Source organism: Emydura macquarii, unplaced genomic scaffold, assembly GCF_026122565.2.
Source record: "Emydura macquarii macquarii isolate MOO-44397 ecotype Brisbane River unplaced genomic scaffold, CSIRO-AGI_Emac_v2 contig_1676, whole genome shotgun sequence".
NCBI classification, from domain to species: domain Eukaryota; kingdom Metazoa; phylum Chordata; order Testudines; family Chelidae; genus Emydura; species Emydura macquarii.
In genome coordinates, this window is record NW_027131813.1 from 215,957 (window position 1) to 234,040 (window position 18,084).

Consider the following 18,084-nt stretch of genomic DNA (forward strand, 5'->3'; position numbering starts at 1 on the left):
CCTTACAAATCATTCCATAAAATATACTGTTAAGAATGTCTACAAATGTGTAACCACATTGTACTTCATGTTAATGTATATATGAACAACTGTATGCATTCAGAAGTACTCAAGGGTTCAAGGTCTAAACATTTTTGGCAGAGCAAGGGTGTATATTTGGAAAAATGTCAGCAGAAGATAGTTTAAAGAACTTTTCAATAAACTAATTTACAATCATGCTAAACAACCAATTGAGGACTTATTAAAAAAATATATCCTTCTGATGTTCAGGTTAGAGGGAAGTAAATTTTTGCCTCCTTGGTTATTGCAGATTGTATTGTCTGTGTCCCATTAGTCTGACTGGAAAAATTTATGCAAATGGCTAAATACACAAAGTAATCATGTTGCTTTCCCAGGTTACAAGAATTTGGCAAACAATTCCTTTAAACTGCTGCTGTTCCATATCTGGACAGGCAAATTGGTGTAATTAAACTTTCTTTGATATTGTAATTGTACCTTACTACTCTTTTTATATATAGAATAAATCCAGAAGAGACTACTTGTGTTATCTGCCTTGATTCCATTTCTCCCTCCTCCCCCCATCATTTTGTAGGACTACTGTACACAATCCACTTTCATAATTTACAGTATGATAATCATTCCCACTAATATGTCTGATCTGTTGAATATCTCTCCTGGTGATGCTTCAGCCATCTACTTGGGGGTCTTTTCCACTGCCTCTTGTTTGTACTACTAGGAATCTGTGTCCTGCCGTTTACAGCGTCTGAATAATTCCCTTCCATAGAGCTTGTCTGTGATTTGATTAAAGCAGTGGGAGTTCGAATGCTTAGCAACGCTCAAGATTTGGCTTTTCCAATGCTATTTGTGAAGGAATTGCACATGTGATCATGTGGCTTCTTCCTACCATATGGAAACTCTATGTTCTTGTATATCTTTTATAGTTTTTTTTCATTATTTTATTTCTCTAGCTCTCCTATGTCCTTTCTAAACTGTGGGATCATATGTTCTATGTGTGATGGACACAGGTAATGTTAGCACTTTATTCTATAATATGGAATTTTATTCCATATTTTTCCTCTGCACATGTACAGTTGTATAACTAGTGCACTTGGATGACTGTAGTATGAGTACTGTGAATGAGTTTGTTTGCTCCTTATGCATTCTTCCTATTGGTCCCATGAAACCAAGACAATCAGGTATTGTTATGTCCAGTTAAGGGCTGTTCAGACAACAAACTATATTGATACTGACTGAGATTAGGTTACTGTTTTTGTCCTTATAGCTGGCAATGTGTTAAGGAAACAGTTTTAATGACCTCGGTTTCCTTAAAGAAATAGTGTTTTGGCAATGAGTTGACAAAGACAAGACAGTTGCACATTTCATATAACAATATCTGATAAAGCATAATAAAAGCAGTTCAGGAATGTTTGTTTGAAATGCAATGATTACTAATTGCCCATCTTTGCTTGAAAAACACTAGGTTGAATAAATAGCGTTTTTCATTTTACAAATAGTTTTAAAACATGTACAAAGACAAACACAGTAAAGAAGAAAAAATTCCTCCAACATGATAATCAGAAAGCAATAATAGCAATACAAACCTCCTTTATAGAGTAAAAACAGTGAACTATAAGCTGAATGCAACTGTTCCACCATTCTTCTCTACAAAATTACCAGTATCAACTTCTTACCTTCTGAGCAAATAAGGAGTTTCAATCAGGTCAAAATCTTACATAAGGTTTTAGAATATTTTAGGTCTTTCATCCTTTTTATTTATTTATTTATTTATTTATTTATTTATTTTATTTATGGTGAAGGGTGGATGAGGATCTGGCTTGAGTTGGTTAGTCATCCAGAAGACTTAAAATGGAGTATACTTATTTACCTAATTAAACTGGGTACTTAGCATGTAGACCATTAGGTAGGAAACAAAACTGAGTTTTTCGGGGAGGAATCCTCTCTTAGTTAGGCAGTTGTTCTTCAGATAATTTCCCAAAGGAATCTGTTGGTACAAAAGGGGTCTAGTACATAGGGCCATGTTCTGCTCTGTTACACAGTGAAATGCCAGTGACTTCTGTGGAGTCACGTTTGTGCAAATCAGGAGTAAATGAGAACAGAATTTACCTGTCATCTGAAATCTCTTTAAATTATTTTCAGATTTAGGCTCACTAGAAAAACTTCTTGACAATGAAATTTGGGTTTACTTGATTGTAAATTGGCCAGAGTAGAGACTTTCACAATGAATTTAGATCATGGATTTCCTCACTTTGGTTCAGTTGAAGAGTTTATTTCAGACCCAACAAACTGACTTCAGCCAGAGGAAGCTGAACGGTCTTATCTTGAACCCTGTCTACATTTGAAAAACTTGCTTCAGAATATCAGCATCAGTGTAGTTAGTGATGTGAGTTTCTCTTAGTAGTTGTCTGTCACAAAAGTTGCAGGGATTAACAATAGTTAAAACAGTTGAGCTAAATCATTTGTGTGAACTCCTCTATATCCGTTTTAAACTGGCTATTTGGAGTGCAAGCTAAACTGATATAGGTAGGCTTAAACCTATACAAGAATTATACACCAGTTGTACTGGTTTTAAATAAAAAGGTATAAAATAACCCCTTTTTAATTGGTACAACTTTTTGTGGAGACCAGGCCTTATGTAAACAAGGCTTTGGAGTTTCTGGTTATAAACACAGCCTTCTGGTAGGGCTAAAGCAGTCTCTCAGAGCCTCCTTGCTTCATTATCTCTCTGTTCTTGGAAGCAGATACAAGAAAACACTTCATCCTTCCCTCTGAGCCTCATAAGCTGACTTTCCTTTCTGTTCATATAGCAGCTTTGAGTCCAGGTGGGAATCCTGTCTTCTGACCCAGCAGACTGAATAGCATCTTCAGGGTGGAATAGCCCTTAATTTGGTTTCCTTTTGAAGGGAAGTTAACTCTTTCCCTGTCTGCTCTGATGTATGTACACTTAAATCAGTGCTCTCCTCAATTTTAAAAAAAAAGTGCTTTAAGTAGTGGTTTTACGAAAGCACACTATGCCTGTGTTCCATAATCTGCACTGGTTACCACACTGGCAGCCACTTTGATCCCACTTTGCTCTATCTTCCATGGTGGCTTTTGTGTGGAACACCAACATAATACTCTTGCCTGCCTAGTAGACTTAGTCTGTAGGTTAGTAGGAGTTCCCTGTGTTAATCTGGCCTAAATTTGACATATGCATTTAGCGAGAAGGAAATGCTTGCTTTTTTGTATTTAGCCTTAAATAGACATTATAGGAGTGATACTCTAGTATAAAGACGTGAGGACGTGCCAATATTTGGATTGATTGAAAACTATTAAATAAGTGTATCTGCAGTAGGCACTTAGACTTTTCTTTCTAGAAAACTTCTTCAACTCTATGATTTTGCAGATCTGGTCAGTGTTCTGCAGCATTGTAACAGTTTTATGTATTTTTGTGGGTAGCTCTCCATAAGATCATCTTTAATACGCCTGCAGCTGAGCTAACTAGCATGTAGCAATCTCTGGATGCTCCAAAACAAAAATGAAAAATCAAATCTGGGAATCTGGCGGTCACTATAACTGCCAGATACACAATTTTGGAAAATATTAGTGAGATTTTTCTGTGATTCTGTGTATTACAAAAGAAAGGGAGAAATGTAGGGCTGGAGGGGCCCTCAAGAGGTCAATTTGTCCAGCTCCTGTGCTGAGGCAGGACCAACTATACCTAGACCATCCTTGACAGGTGTCTGTCTAAGCTGTTAAAACTTCCCATGTTCAGGATTCCACAACCTTCATTGGAAACCTATTCCAGTGCTTAACTATCTTAGGTTAGATATTAGGAAAACCTTTTAACTAAAGGCCATGTCTACACTACAGTTGTTGGCAAAACTTTTATGTCGCTCAGGGGTGTAAAACTATCAGGTCCCCCTGAGGCTTCTTTTTTCAAGGCTCAACATTTCTGGTTTCTTTAATCTTTCATTAAAGGTCAGGTTTAGAAAACCTGTTATCATTTTTGTAGCTCTCCTCTGGATTCTCTCCAGTTTATCCACATCTTCAAGTGTTTTGCCCAGAATTGGACACAATACTCTAGCTGAGGCCTCACCAATGCCAAGTAGAGCAGGACAACTACTGCCCAAGTTTTCCATACCATCCTCCTGTTAATATACCCCAGAATATTCTTTTTTTGCAACTGTATCATATTGACTCATTCAACTTGTGATCCACTATAACCCTCTTGGTCCTCAAGCAGTAATACCACCTAGGTAGTTATTCCTCATTTTGTAGTTGTACATTTGATATTCTTTTTTCTTAAGTGTAATACTCTGCACATGTCTTTACTGAGTTTCATCTTGATGACTTTAGACCAAATCTCTAGTTTGTCAAATTCACTTCAGAATTCTAATCTTGTCCTCCCAAGTGCTTACAACCTCTCCCAGCTTAATGTCATCTGCAAATGTTATAAGCATATTCTCCACTCCATTATATTTTTGTTAATGACATAGATACAGTGGGACCCTGTGGGACCCCACTGGATACATTTCTCCCACCCCATCCCCCGGGTCTGACAGCAAACTATTGATAACAATGTTTCAATCAGTTTTGCACCCACTGTGGTGGTTCCACCTCGCTATCACCTGCTTTTAGTGTGAGGAAGCCTTGTCTGTGCCTGCCAAGAGTCAGCTCCCTGACTCCACCAGCCACAAGTACATACTCCCCTCTCAGCCCATGCAGGTTCCCTTGTCCCTTTGCAGGTAAGAAATAGGCACACTCCAACCCCTAAGCATGCCAAGTGTCCCCCTGGAGTTCAGTTCCTGTTCTTTTGGACATTCTCAGAATTCACAGATCTGCCGTTCCCAAAGGAACAGTACGCTAGCGTAGCAGTTTCACCTCAACATCACTGCTCCACTCAATTCATAGCACTTACACTTATTTTCAATATATAAACAAATTTTAAATGTTGAACAAAGAACAGATTCAAGAAACAACAAATAGAATTAATGGAAACTGTTACATACAAAATAAAATCATAACATGCTTTCTAGAGCCTGAACTTAACTAACAAGACATTCTCCTGTCTCAAGCTTTGGGTGAGTTATCCTTTTTCTCCCAGCATGAAACAGCCAGACCAGCTGTAATATCTATGTGTACCTCTGCCCCCACCACCAGATACAGTTAGAACATATAAACAGGGTATCCCCCTACTGCTTTTTGTTCAGACTGTAAATAGGCATTCGTTGAAGTATTCAATACTCAGTTTACATATAACTAGACAAATAGATAATCAAATTTCTTTCAGGCAGGAGATGCTTCTCACTTTGTCACCAGCCTCAGCTTACACAGGGAAAGTTATGCTTTTAAAGTTATTTTGTGGTGGTGATCAGCATGACTGTCTTTCTGTAGTAACCTTACATGGCACACTTTGGCAAACTGGAAACCAGATGCAGAGGATCTTGTGCCCTCTGCTAGTGAGCACCAAAAGATCCCTGAGTCGCATCCACCTTATAATAATTTCCTGTAGACTACATTTCCCTGGCTTGCTTATAAGAATGTCATGTGGGACTGTGTCAAAAGCCTTACTAAGATTTATGGGTATATCAAGTCTACAACTTCCCCTCCTACACACTACGCCAGTAAGTAACCCTGTCAAAGAAGGAAATTAAACTGGTTTGATGTGATTCATTCTTGACAAATCAGGATAGCTATCATCTATTCTCTAGGTGCTTACAAAACTGATTGTTGAATAATATGTTCCAGTATCTTTCCAGGCATTAAAGTTAGGCTGTCAAGTCATTGGTTCTTCAGTTCTTCTCTTTGTTCCTCCTTTTTTAAAAGATGGGTACTAGCTTGACCTCTTGTCCTCTGCGACCTTACCTGTTCTCTATAAGTTCTTGCAGATAATTGCTAACGCTTCCAAGATTGCTTCATTTAGTTCAAGTATTCTGGGATGAATTAATCAGGCCCTGCTGACTTGAATATGTGTAACTTACCTAAACGTTTTTTAACCTATTTCCCTATTTTCGCTTGCCTTCCTTCACCCTTTTTGTTAATTTTGTTGAGTATCTGGTCACCACTAACCTTTTTAGTGGAGACTGAAGCAAAATAGGTATTAAACTCCTCCGCTCCCTTGATGTGGTCAGTTAAATATGACACTCTGAATTATACCCCAGAATAATACTGGCCTTTTTCACAACTGCATCACATTGTTGACTCATTCTGTTTGTGATCCACTATAAGCCCCAGATCCTTTTAATCTGTACTACTGTTCAGGAGTCTTCATTTGGTCATGAGTGTAGACTACGTTATTAAACAGTGACTAGCTATAACCAGCCTATATGCCAGGCAGTTTAAATGTGCTAATTTAAATTTATGAATGGGTTTGCCATTGATTTCTGTGGAATTGGGATCAGTATTGGTACCATTGTTCCATGGCGCCTCCGCCGCGCCCCCCCTGCCCCCCAGTTTTGCTTCATGTAAATTTTTTCCTAAGAGCACATAGTGTGCTAAAGTGTGAACTTCCAAGCAAAGGAAAATTAGACACAGCTGTCATTTCATCTGTTAAAAATACACTTTGCTCTCCTCTTTGTATACTGGATATGCTTGATGAAAATGTTGTTGTTCAGTTCCTCCAATGATGTTTCCTTATTGATTATAATTTGTAACTCAAAGTATTCTTGTTTCAGTTCCATTTTTTTAATAGTCTTTTTCATAACCATAAATTGAAGATAATCCTTGTTTTCATGCTGGGTTCGGTCTCTCTTTGCATCATCGAATCACCCTTACTGAACAATGGAAACTGGAAATATTACACACAGGATGCTGAATGAAAGCTTAAGAATTGGTGGAACCGTAATCAGATCCTCTTCCCTTATTTAATCGCAAGAAAGACGAAAGCCTTGGGCTTCCTACTGTGCTCCCTCAATAAGGCCTGTTCTAATCTGGAAGGGAATGGGGGGAGGACTTCATTCATTCAAGGGGTTAGAGGGTCATTTTGTCCTTGGGGATCTCTTAGCTGAATTGGTTCTTTTGACTGCTGACAAATGCCAGTTATTCCAGTAACATGTCAGCTAAAATCCACTGTTTATAATATTAGACCAAGGTGAGAGCTGTTACATCTCTTCTCTCCTAAAAGAAGCAATAATGGGCTGAACAGAATCTTCTAAATTTGTATACAGTTTATAGTTTAATAATGTGCAATATTTTTAAAACATTTCTATGTGGGGCATTGCCATTTAGGTGCCCAATACAAACATTTTTCAAAGCACATTTAATCCAGAGCAGCACACCAGAGGTTTTTTGTTGAGCCTAGCCACTAGGAGCTGTCCAGCACTGATCAGTACTAATTTTTCATGCACAAATTATATCGCGTACCATTTTAGGAGGGTTAAAACTTTTATATATTTGTCTTTTTGTGTTGTATAAATACAGAAAAGGTGTCTGTTCCCACAGTTTGTAGACATTTTTTGGTTTTGTTTTTCCCCATTTGGAGCAGTTTCCGTAAGTGAAATACTGGTAATGGATAAGTGATTATTAAGGCAGGCATTCTAAAATGTTTTCCTAATGTGGATCTTACAACATGGGATCATGCATGGTGATTATCTGTGATACTATGGAACATATCATTCTCATTGGAAAAGTATTATCTTGTGGTAGTTACAGCAGTTGCTCACATGTAAAGGTGACTAGCAAAATATTTACTATAATTTAGTTATTTTTTAATGCATTTTAATGGCTGTAGACAAAAATAGTCAAGTCCATGCAACCAGCACATGTTCTGCGAACTACCAGTGGTTCATTCATTCTCACTGGCCTCCATCCTTACCCCTAACAAAGCTGAATCTACAACTTTCAGTTTACATATGACATGTATACGTGTTGATTATAAAATGCCCCTAAATTTAATTAAACTATATATTAAAAGTTGCCTACAGATTTCTAGTGCCCTTCCAGAATGTGTGGAGTGGCTAATCTTAAACTGGAGCATAGATAGGATGATGCAATGTCATTATAGACACTGCGTTCCTTTACATTGGTATTTCTCATGCCGACTAGGGCAGGGGAAGCCCCAGGTGGCTGAACCCCGGCCGTAAGCAGAGGCAGGGAATAGGGAGGGAAGAACCCCAAGGCTGGCTCCTGGCAGGGAATGGGGAGTGTGGGGGGGACAGCCCACTGGAGGGCAGTCTGGGTGGCCACTCTTAGGTCAGTGGAAGTGCTCCTGGTGAGGACGCACTCCACCGACCCAAGGAGGTTAGTGTGGACATCAGCCACCACAGTAGTAACTTCGATGGCTGAAGTCGACCTATGTTAGGTTGACTTTTTTTTTTTTCCTCTCTGAGTGTAGACAAGGCCTAAGCTCCCCACAAACCACCCCAGATGAGCTAAATTTTATCACCTCCTCATCCTTGGCTTGAGGATTCTTTGAACACTGCCTTCACTTATCCCCTGCTAAGCCCTAGAGACTACCGTCATGTATGCCACCAGAGTTCTGACAGACTCCATGGCAAGAAGACAACCTCCTGCACCTCTGGCAACCTACAACATTCAGTGCTGAAATGAAGTATTTTTCATTTCAATGTATACATGCACCAATTTATATCAGTCATAGCTCTGACAAGCTATTGCACTAATCTTGCTACTATTCAATATAGTGACACCTAACAGTGCACGCAGAAAAATGCTGAAATTCAAATGTGTGGAACAACACATTATGTTCTTAATCCTTCAGTCTACTTGTAGATTCATAGTCTTTTTTTTTTTTTTTATGGACCAGAAGGAACCGTTAAATCATCTTGTCTGACCTCCTGCATATCATAGGCCTGAGAATTTCATCCAGTTACTCCTGGATTGACTCTAGTAACTTATGATTGTCGAAAGCAACTTCCCATAAGACCTCAACTTTTGATGTGAAGACAAAAGATGTAGAATCCGACACTTCTCTTGGTAGCTTATTGACCTTTACTACCACTGTTACTGAATCATTTCTAGCAGCTTTTACCAGCTCCAAGCAGGGCAGAATTCAGGTTGTGTTGCAGGGGTGGTATGTACAGTAGAACCTTAGTTTCAAACACCAAAGTTATGAACTGACCAGTCAACCACACACCTCATTTGGAGCCAGAAGTAGACCATCAGACAGCTGCATAGAAAAGGGGAAGGGGGGGGGGGAGCGACTACAGTGCAGTTGTAAACTTTTGAAAGAACAATCATAACGTTTTGTTCAGAGCTCCAAATATTTCAGGGTTATAAACAACCTCCAGTGCTGAGGTGTTCATAACTCTGAGGTTCTACTGTATCTTAACTTTGGTTTTCAGATGTCAAAGTTTAAGCTGCTGTCTGCATTTTGGATGGGCAGGAGTGGAAAATAGTTCTCCATTAATGAAGCTTTCAGCTTCCTTGATAATAGTGAAAGTAATCTCTCAGCACCTCCAGGTACCATATCCCCCCTCTCTCCTCCACTGCTTTTGACTCCTGGGCAAGGATTAACCCAGCCACAGCATGAACGGGCTGCATGTTATCCCTGCATCTCCTGTCTCTGCCAGTCCAGCCCAGCCTGTCTCTCCCTCTTCAGGGAGAAGCAGGTGTTGACATGGGATCTGCAGGTTGAGGAGCTGGGCAGAGGATGCTTGGACTAGCATGGAGTCAGTGGGTTTTTTGAAGGGGAGATACAGATCGGAGGCATGGATATGGGTTTTTTTTTTTTTTAGAAATGTTGTGAAGGCTTCCTCCTACCTACTGTATAGTTCTGACCCTCTTTCCTACACTGGTTCAGTGCTCCATATATTGCTTCCAACTGCTCAAATTCCACCCCCCGCTGCTCCACCACCTCCAGTGTTTGTGTCTCTGTGCTTGTTGGTCTGACCAACCCCACTACTTTGAGAACACACCCCTAACCCTCATGCACATATTCCCCCAGCTGCTTCTAGCAACTTCATACCACAGATGCTCTTGGAGGAGAAATGGGAAAATGGTTGAGGTGTTGATGAATGTTGCTGGAGGTAGTGCCAAGAAGGAGAGTGGAGCTACAGTGTCCCTGCTTCAGTTCTGAGCCTAGTATGTGGGGAGGGAGCTCTACACGTCCATTTGCTGTATAGGGGTCTCAGTGGTGTAAAGGGTCCTCATTCAGTTGAGAACTTACTGAGATGCTATTTAAATTAATAGAATCTGAAACAATAGCTCAAAGGTGTGAACTGATCCATCCATCTCCATGGGCTTTTTTGTCACCCCATCTCTGCCATTTAGTATCCTAGGTCACTTATAGGGACAGGGAGAGGGGCTTATACTATCTTAGAAGTGGAGAGCCATCCAAGACTCTGATTTATATGCTGGAGGGAGGAGAAGGGAGAAAGATGGACTTGAAACCCCTAAAGTGTCAGGGCCCCCACATTCCAGTTTAAATTGTGGGAGATGATAGAGAGGGCTCCAGATCCTGGCTCCCTGTTTTCCCTGGTTCTGGGGGTCATTTCTGCCCTTTCCCTTTTCCCTTTGGGTGATACCCATCCTCCCCTGTGTCGTAGCCCTGAGAGATGGAGCTATGAACAGGAAGCATCTCTCCCTACGCCCTTCTCCCCTTCAGTCCCCCAGTTCCAGAACAACAAGAGGAGTGGGAGAGGGAGGAACATGGGGCTACAGGCTCCCATCTTTATTCCATTATTCTCTCCACCTCAGAACTCACTTCTCTGCTCCTGATTTCCCCCTCCCCCCATCCCTGGATCCTCCTAGCACAGCTCCATCACTCCCTCCACGTTTCCCCCTCACTAATTTGACCCCCAAATTCACTGTTGTGCACCAGAAAAGTTGTAAGAATCTGAAAATGTTATGAGCATTGTATAAGAAACCCTTGACCTGATGACCAAGCAACTTTCCTTCCTTTTTGATCACACTCAATTCAATTGTTCAGAAAACATGGGTATATTATCCTTACAGTTTACTATTTTTCCCTCTATTAATCAAACACAAATTTCTTTGGCCGTACTTTTCAGGTAAAATTGGAGTCTGCTTGTGGATTTTAGAGCACTATAAAATATTTCTCTTAACCCAGAAAATTTGTTCTCTGGGCAAGATTTCCAAAATGAGCCCCTGCACAATACCAGCAGAAAGCAATGAGTGTGCGTAAGGCATATTATCTGGAAACTGCCAAGGGTAAGGATTGCACCTGTAGTGCAGGACTATAGCCGAAGTTCAGTGACCACACCATGATAACAGCTGGAGACCTTCTTTCTTAAACAGGACCACTCTTGCTGCACATACACATTTCACTTTATTTAAAAAAAAAAATCTGTTTGGCACACACAGACCTGGAGTTATAAACTTAACCTATACTAACTTCAGTATACCCAAAGAGGCAGTGGGTGCCATGCACTAGGTGAAATAAATCCAAACACCTGACAGTTTAGGGAGGATTACAGTCATAACTTGAGTCCCAGATATGTGCTAAAAATAAATAAAAGAACCAGGTGACTTATAAAATGCTGTCTTTAAATGGGCTGTATCACAAGACCTCCTTCCACAAGTGACCCAACATTTGGACCACTAATCCTACCCCTATACCTATGAATTATGGCAAATTTTGAGATGATCTTGAGTCAGCAGCTGGATTATAGAGCATCTAGAATATTTTTTTTAAAGAACTAGCAACACTCATCCTGTTTCAACTGAAAAGTTTCTGTATGTTGTGATAGGCCACAAACAGTAAAATCCAGGCATAGATTTAAACTTGAATATTTGGGCAAAAAACAGCTATTATGCTGCTGCAGTATACCTTTTGTGTGTTTGAGAGGCTTGTAATTCTAGCGGATGGGTAAATAGTGATTCATAGAAGAAGATGGAAGCACTGAAGGGAGCAGGAGATTGTGACTGAGGTGGTAACACAGGAGCCTACCTGGAACTAGAATGCTAATCCTGATGGAATTAGAGCACTCTAATTTCAGGAGGACCTGGGGGAAACTATGTGGCTCAAGTGGTGTAACAAGCACAGGAAAAGTGAAGGTTACCTTACATTGTGAGATGGATTGAGTGGAGTCTCAATTTAATATGAGCAGTTAACATAAGTTACATAGAGAGCCATGATCCAAGGAGGATACCAGTGTACTTCAGGGGAACTAATGAGGTGCCTAAAGCCAGAATTTTCAGGGCTGCAAGGAAGAATGGTAGGGAGTAAAGATTTGTCATTTACATATTCAGATTGCCAGGTGCTCTGATAACCTACACACTGCAAAACCGGGCAAGTATTTGTAAATGGCCTTGGTTTCCTTCTACTGACCAGTCAGCATTCTTCATCTCATTGAAAGTCAATAGATTTTTCTAAAAAGAATAACTTCAACCAATATTGCATTATGATCTCTTGGAATCTCAAGTTGGGGGGTGAAGTTCTGCATAAATTCTTCTTGCACAGCTTCAAAATACACACAAGAGGCAATGTGGAAAGAAGTTCATTACGAATTTTTTTCTATTTCCTACAAATGAAGGAAGAGTGGAAAACACTTCTAGCATGTATGTTCATTTCCATATACAAGGAAGGAGATAGAATTCTGCATTAAGATTCAACTGGAAATATGGAAAAAGGATTTTGTCTTAATGGACAGGGCCAGATTTAGGAGTGGATGACCCGGGTGACTGCCTTTGGTGTCAGTCTTCAGGTGGGGCTCAGGTGCTGTTTTTGTTAGCAACAAAAGGGAAAATAGAATGTTTGAAGTAAAATTTTTCAGGTATTCCTTATATGGATTCATTTTTCACTAATCTAGAATGTTCTGGACCTTTGTAGACTTTCATGGAACCTTCCAGATTTTGAGAACTATATATTTCTAGAACCTCTTAGAATGTTGTCAGCCATGCCCTCGCAGGTATATAAGGGGCAGGGCATTGCCAGTCAGTGAGATATAAGAACATTTTGAAGTGACGTGAGAACCCAGCTGCGATATTGTGAACCTTGTTTTATTGTGTAATTATGAAATTGTACTTGTTTTAGGACTTGAAGAGTGTAAGTAGTGACTAATAAAGGACATATTTAGTGAGACAGAGATACCTATCAATCTCCTATCTATGCAACAATATAAAAGACATACTGTAACTACTCTTGCCATGCTTAACGTAAAATTTATCTTATATGACCGGGATAAATCAGGCATGCAAATCGTGCATCCGTCATGAAATGGGTTGCAAATGTAATAAAAAATAAGGCATTTAAAAGTTTAACAAAATGGGGGGGGCACTGAAGACACTTCTTGCCTGGGGTGCCATTTGGTCCAGGACCGGCCCTGTTAAAGGATATAAGATCATTTTGTGGACTACAGTTTATAGCAAACTGATGAAGCTCATTGGTTTTATTTAAGAATGCAATTTTTAAAGTAGACTGATCTGCATCTTAATCAACATCTCTTCACAATAAGCTTATTTTCAGGGTCATGGAGGCAGATGGGTCTGCACTGTGGCTAATTCTGCAGCATCTGGCAGAGGCTTAAAGAAAAGTATTAAGAAAGGTGGAACACGTACACTAACTTACTACAAGTAATCAGATGACCACTTAACATAAAATGTAGTCAAATAGTGTCAGTCATACCTTGTTTGCTAACAAGTATGTCTGAAGCAATAAAAGTTCAATGTGGTAATGTCTTGCAGTGTTCCTCCCAATGCCATAAAGGATGGTGACCGCACCGTAGTTTCTAATTCCCCCGTCTTCCTTCCCACCCAGTCATAGCTTTTCCCTATCAGGGGAGAAATCTTTACTTTAGTTTAAAGTAATATCAAAGTCAACAGCTTGAATCTGTCTCTAAAAACAAAACAAAAATAATCAAATAGCTTCCACTTCTAGGGAGTACATGGGGATAATTTGAACACTTGTGGGGGAAACCTTACTTTGGTTAGTTGGTAAATTTCTCCATCTTGCAGCATCAGCTCAACATACATGTTATCTTTAGATCATTGGTATACTAAGAGCAGTAGTAAAACTTAAAGCTGCTATGTGAAGACTGAGCTGCGAAGTCTCTCATGATCTTGGAGAGAAATCTCTAGGTCACTTAAGAAATGTAGTAAATAAATATCTGAGAGGCTATGCTCTCTTGCTCATCAAAGGGCCCGCATGGGCCAATAGTATAGAATGCATTTTACAAATTTCTCGATGCTGCGGTTAGTATTGTAACTACCTGGTCTTTCCCACTGTGTTAATGAGATGATGAATACGTTCCAGACTTACTTTAAAGATTTTTTTTTAATTGAATACAAAACAGTGTTATGTAGAGCTTCAGATCTTACTTTTTAGATGAGAAATAAGCTTGACTATTTCCCTTTTACTTCTGAAGAGAATTTAGTCCTTGAAATAAAATAACTCCCACTTAAACAAGAAGACTGTACATGTGTTTCTTTTCATAGTTGACTATGCTTAGGAGGACTAGTTTAAAAACAGAACCCTAAAGCTATCAGTATAAACAATACAGAGCTTGTTTGTGTTTAGCTTATTTTAAAACCTTATTTATAGGGGTTGTGTCACTGATACAATGGATTTATTTGCTCAACTTTTGACTTTTTCACAGTTGACAAATATATCCTTCCACTTAGTACTGTAGTAGACATTTTTCACACCTGCAGCCCCAAGAAAATGAGTATAAATTGACCTACCTAACCAACTCCTGAGTATTCTCCCATTGTGCATTATAATCCAATACAGGTTACATTCATTATGATGATTAAACTATCTTGGCTCATCTCTCCCTATGTGGAATTTAGATAAAAATCCTATCTAGTGTTTTTATGCTATTTTAGAACTGGATTTCTTTGTATTTTGTTTTTTGCCACTGCACTCACCCCTCACCCTTATGATGTCCAGGTATCAGGTTGTCTGTTTACCTCTCTTTCTCATTAAGTCCCCATAAAACAAATTAGTTAGTTATTTTTAGTCCCAGCTACTATAAGACCTTATCCTTTTCCCTCCATGTTCTCCTGGCAATTGAGATTTAAAGAGTCCTCAGATTTAGTCTGTTAACAGGTCATTTGCAGTGGAGGGTTTCAGACTTCTGAAACTTTCCACTTGCTGTTTTACCAGATCCTGAGTTTGTCGTCGTTCAGGGTATGGTGTAAGATCCACTTTTACCTAGGCCTTTGCTTAAATATGTGGCCTGGGTATGAAACTGGTTTGCTTGCTTCTAAATACTTTATGGTTTCAGAACTTTTTCCTGTGCAATGAGAGAACTTCATAAGCTCTTAAAGTGCAAGAGAGGGACCTTTTAGGTTGTCATTAGACATTTATGTTGTGGTAGCACCTAGAAGCATCATTGTGCTAAGTGCTGTGCAAACACAGAAAATGACAGTTACTGCCCCAAAGAGCTTACAGTCTAAAAGATGATCCACCTGCTGTGGATGAGAAAGAAATGGCTTGCCTGAAGGAGACAGGTTACAAATAAGATGTGGACAATTCTTAGCCAGTCAGAAGTAATTACAACTTGCTATCTGCCTTTCTATTATCAGGTTGTAGTTTGCTGCATGCATTATCAAAGAGGTGAGTTTGGATGGTTGTGATGGTGGCTTTGTGGCTTTTGGTGTTGTGTGGCTGCAGAATTACTCTGATCTATGGCAGCAGCAGGAGGAAAATGGTTTGAGATGAGTGCATAGCTAAGTACCTAATTAACATGCTGAGGATCAGGCTCAAGTTCTTGTCTCAGACATGCTTATTCACCTATGCATCCCATCACCCCCCTCCCTCCCACCCTCCCAGCTCCTGTTTTGTAGTCTTCCCACTAGCAAGAAAGAGTGTGTAGGGGACTTGTAACTCTAGTCATTGAGGAAACTATGCCTAACTCCCATCGTTCCTTGCAGACTAAGAACAACAAGGTTGCACTCCTATGCAAGTGGGTGTATGTGGGGGATCCTATGTGATACCTGTGCTAGATTCTTTGAAGTTCTGAATACTCTCTACTCAGTCACTGAAAATGGGAGAATACTGCACCCTCATGAGTGTGCAGAACTTTGCAGGATTGAACCCTTCCTCTTTTGGAATGCCATTCTTCCTATCTACAAAACAAGTTGGTTATATATTAAAAAGTGAATTTTATCAACTACATAAGATGTGATCAAGCAAAAATAAAACTTGTGTTTTTATAGAGAAGATCTACATGATGATTACACTGATCACATTTTAACATACCGTATATGAACCCAGCCAGCCAGACTACTCCAGGAGCAACAGAAATAAGGATTTAAAAAAAAAAAAAAAAACCACCCTTGATCTTCTGTTCCATATTCTGTGGGGTTTTATGTGTGGAGATTAAATTAGTTGTGCATACTCAAGCTTTATTTTAATAGGATTCTCCTTACGGCAGTCTGTTCCTATGTATGACCCAATTCTGCAATGTTCTGAGTTTCTCCTCAGACATTAAACATTCTCCGCTCTCACTAAAGTCAATGGAAGCAGTGTGCTCAGCATCTTGCAGGATCAGACCCAGAAGATAGAGATTTGTTGGGTCTGATGCTTAACTCTGACACTTTTATGGTGTGTTGTTGACATTAAACTGATACCATAAAGTATAGATTCAGGCCTATAAGGTTTTTAAGTTAAATATTTTTTTAGTGTTTTTGAACAATCTATTTTTCCGAGAGTGAAGCTGAAGTGTTTTTTGTTGTTTTTAATGTTTGTGTATTTAATAGCACCTTTCACATCTTGTTTCTCATAATGTGGGTTTGGCCATGATACTCCTACTCCTTTCTCTGTTCTGCAGAGCTCAGTTCCTATGGTTACCCAGCCCTTTGTGGTGTAACAAAGGTTGGTGTTCTGATTCTCATGAGCCAAATTCTGCCCTTTGACTCTCTCCCCTTTTCACACCCCTTGCTAAGCTTGGCCTGTTGCTACGCTTGAAGGCCTGACAGCAAGGGGGTTCCCATGGTAACAGGGATCAAAATCTAAAAGGAAGGAGACAATGAATAGAAGCACAAAGGCCTTGTTAATTTGAATTTGAACAAGGAAGGAAGGCTCCTTGTAGTTCATCTTTGTGTGTTGCAGAAACCTGAAATTTATCTTTTTAAAAGTTGCTTTTCAATTTGTAAACTTGTTTATATTCCCTGTTACTTGATTTATAGAACAAAAGTTGTCATGTTTGAGGCATTGAGAAACTAGAAACATCTTTCTCTTTAAATTCAAGAACAGAATTCTGATCGAGTACATTCTTTTTTTCCCCCTGAATCAAAACAGGATTAGATTTTTATTGTCTTTCTGCGGCATTATATGCATATATGGCTTTTGAGTCAATATTAGTTTAAAGATAAATATTTGTTATCCTTTCAATATAAGTTTTTGTGCAGCCTTTTTTTTTTTTTTTTTTTTTTTAAAGGTCTGCTTTTGTTGTTTTTACAAAGTAGTAAACATTTGTAATTCAGAATCCATAGAACCTTACTTGTAAGGTCCCATCTAGTTGGATACCTCCTGGTGCAGAATAATTTCCTGCTGTACATCTAGTGTTTTTTAGTCTAACCCAGACATGTGTAACTGTAATATAACTGCATGGGGGGGAAGGAAACAACTAGATTTTGGTTTCAAGCTTTTGAGGGTTTATTATGAACAATTAGGAAAATAATTTTTAAAGATATATGAAATATAAAGTGCCCTTGAGACTCTTAGCTGTATGTATTATGGAGGTGTAGGAAACAATTAATAAATAAAGTGTGCTGAGATTTGTTCTTAAAGCCGGACTAATCTTTTACACACTTAATGATTAGAATTTGGTCTCCAAATTTGGCACACTAACTCTTCAAATGGCAGTTGAATTTTTCATAGTTCTTTTCAGAATATTTTTAACTGCAGAAGAAAAATTTACAAATGCTCCATTTTGAAACTTTGCCCCCACAGTTTTTTGGATTCCTTTGGTAAAACCCCACAATCTGCAAACGCCTCAAAAAAAACCAAAAACCAAAAACAAAACAAAACAAAAAAAAACCCAAAATCGAACTGTGGACACATATGTTCACACACACTTTGCTTGTATCTAAATCTTGGATGTAAGCCATGTTTGAAATTATAAAATTAAGCACCTAAGTTACTCCCCTTCTTCAGAATAATCTTAATGGAGCAACATCACAAAAAGCAAAAAGAACTACTCTGATACATCACTTTTCTTT

At 39.1% G+C, this 18,084-nt stretch overlaps 1 protein-coding gene across 1 annotated transcript in view; it reads left to right on the plus strand.

Annotated features, from left to right (window-relative positions):
- FZD3 (frizzled class receptor 3) overlaps positions 1–18,084 on the plus strand; it is an 83,625-nt gene that overhangs the window by 8,261 nt on the left and 57,280 nt on the right. The window lies entirely within an intron of this gene.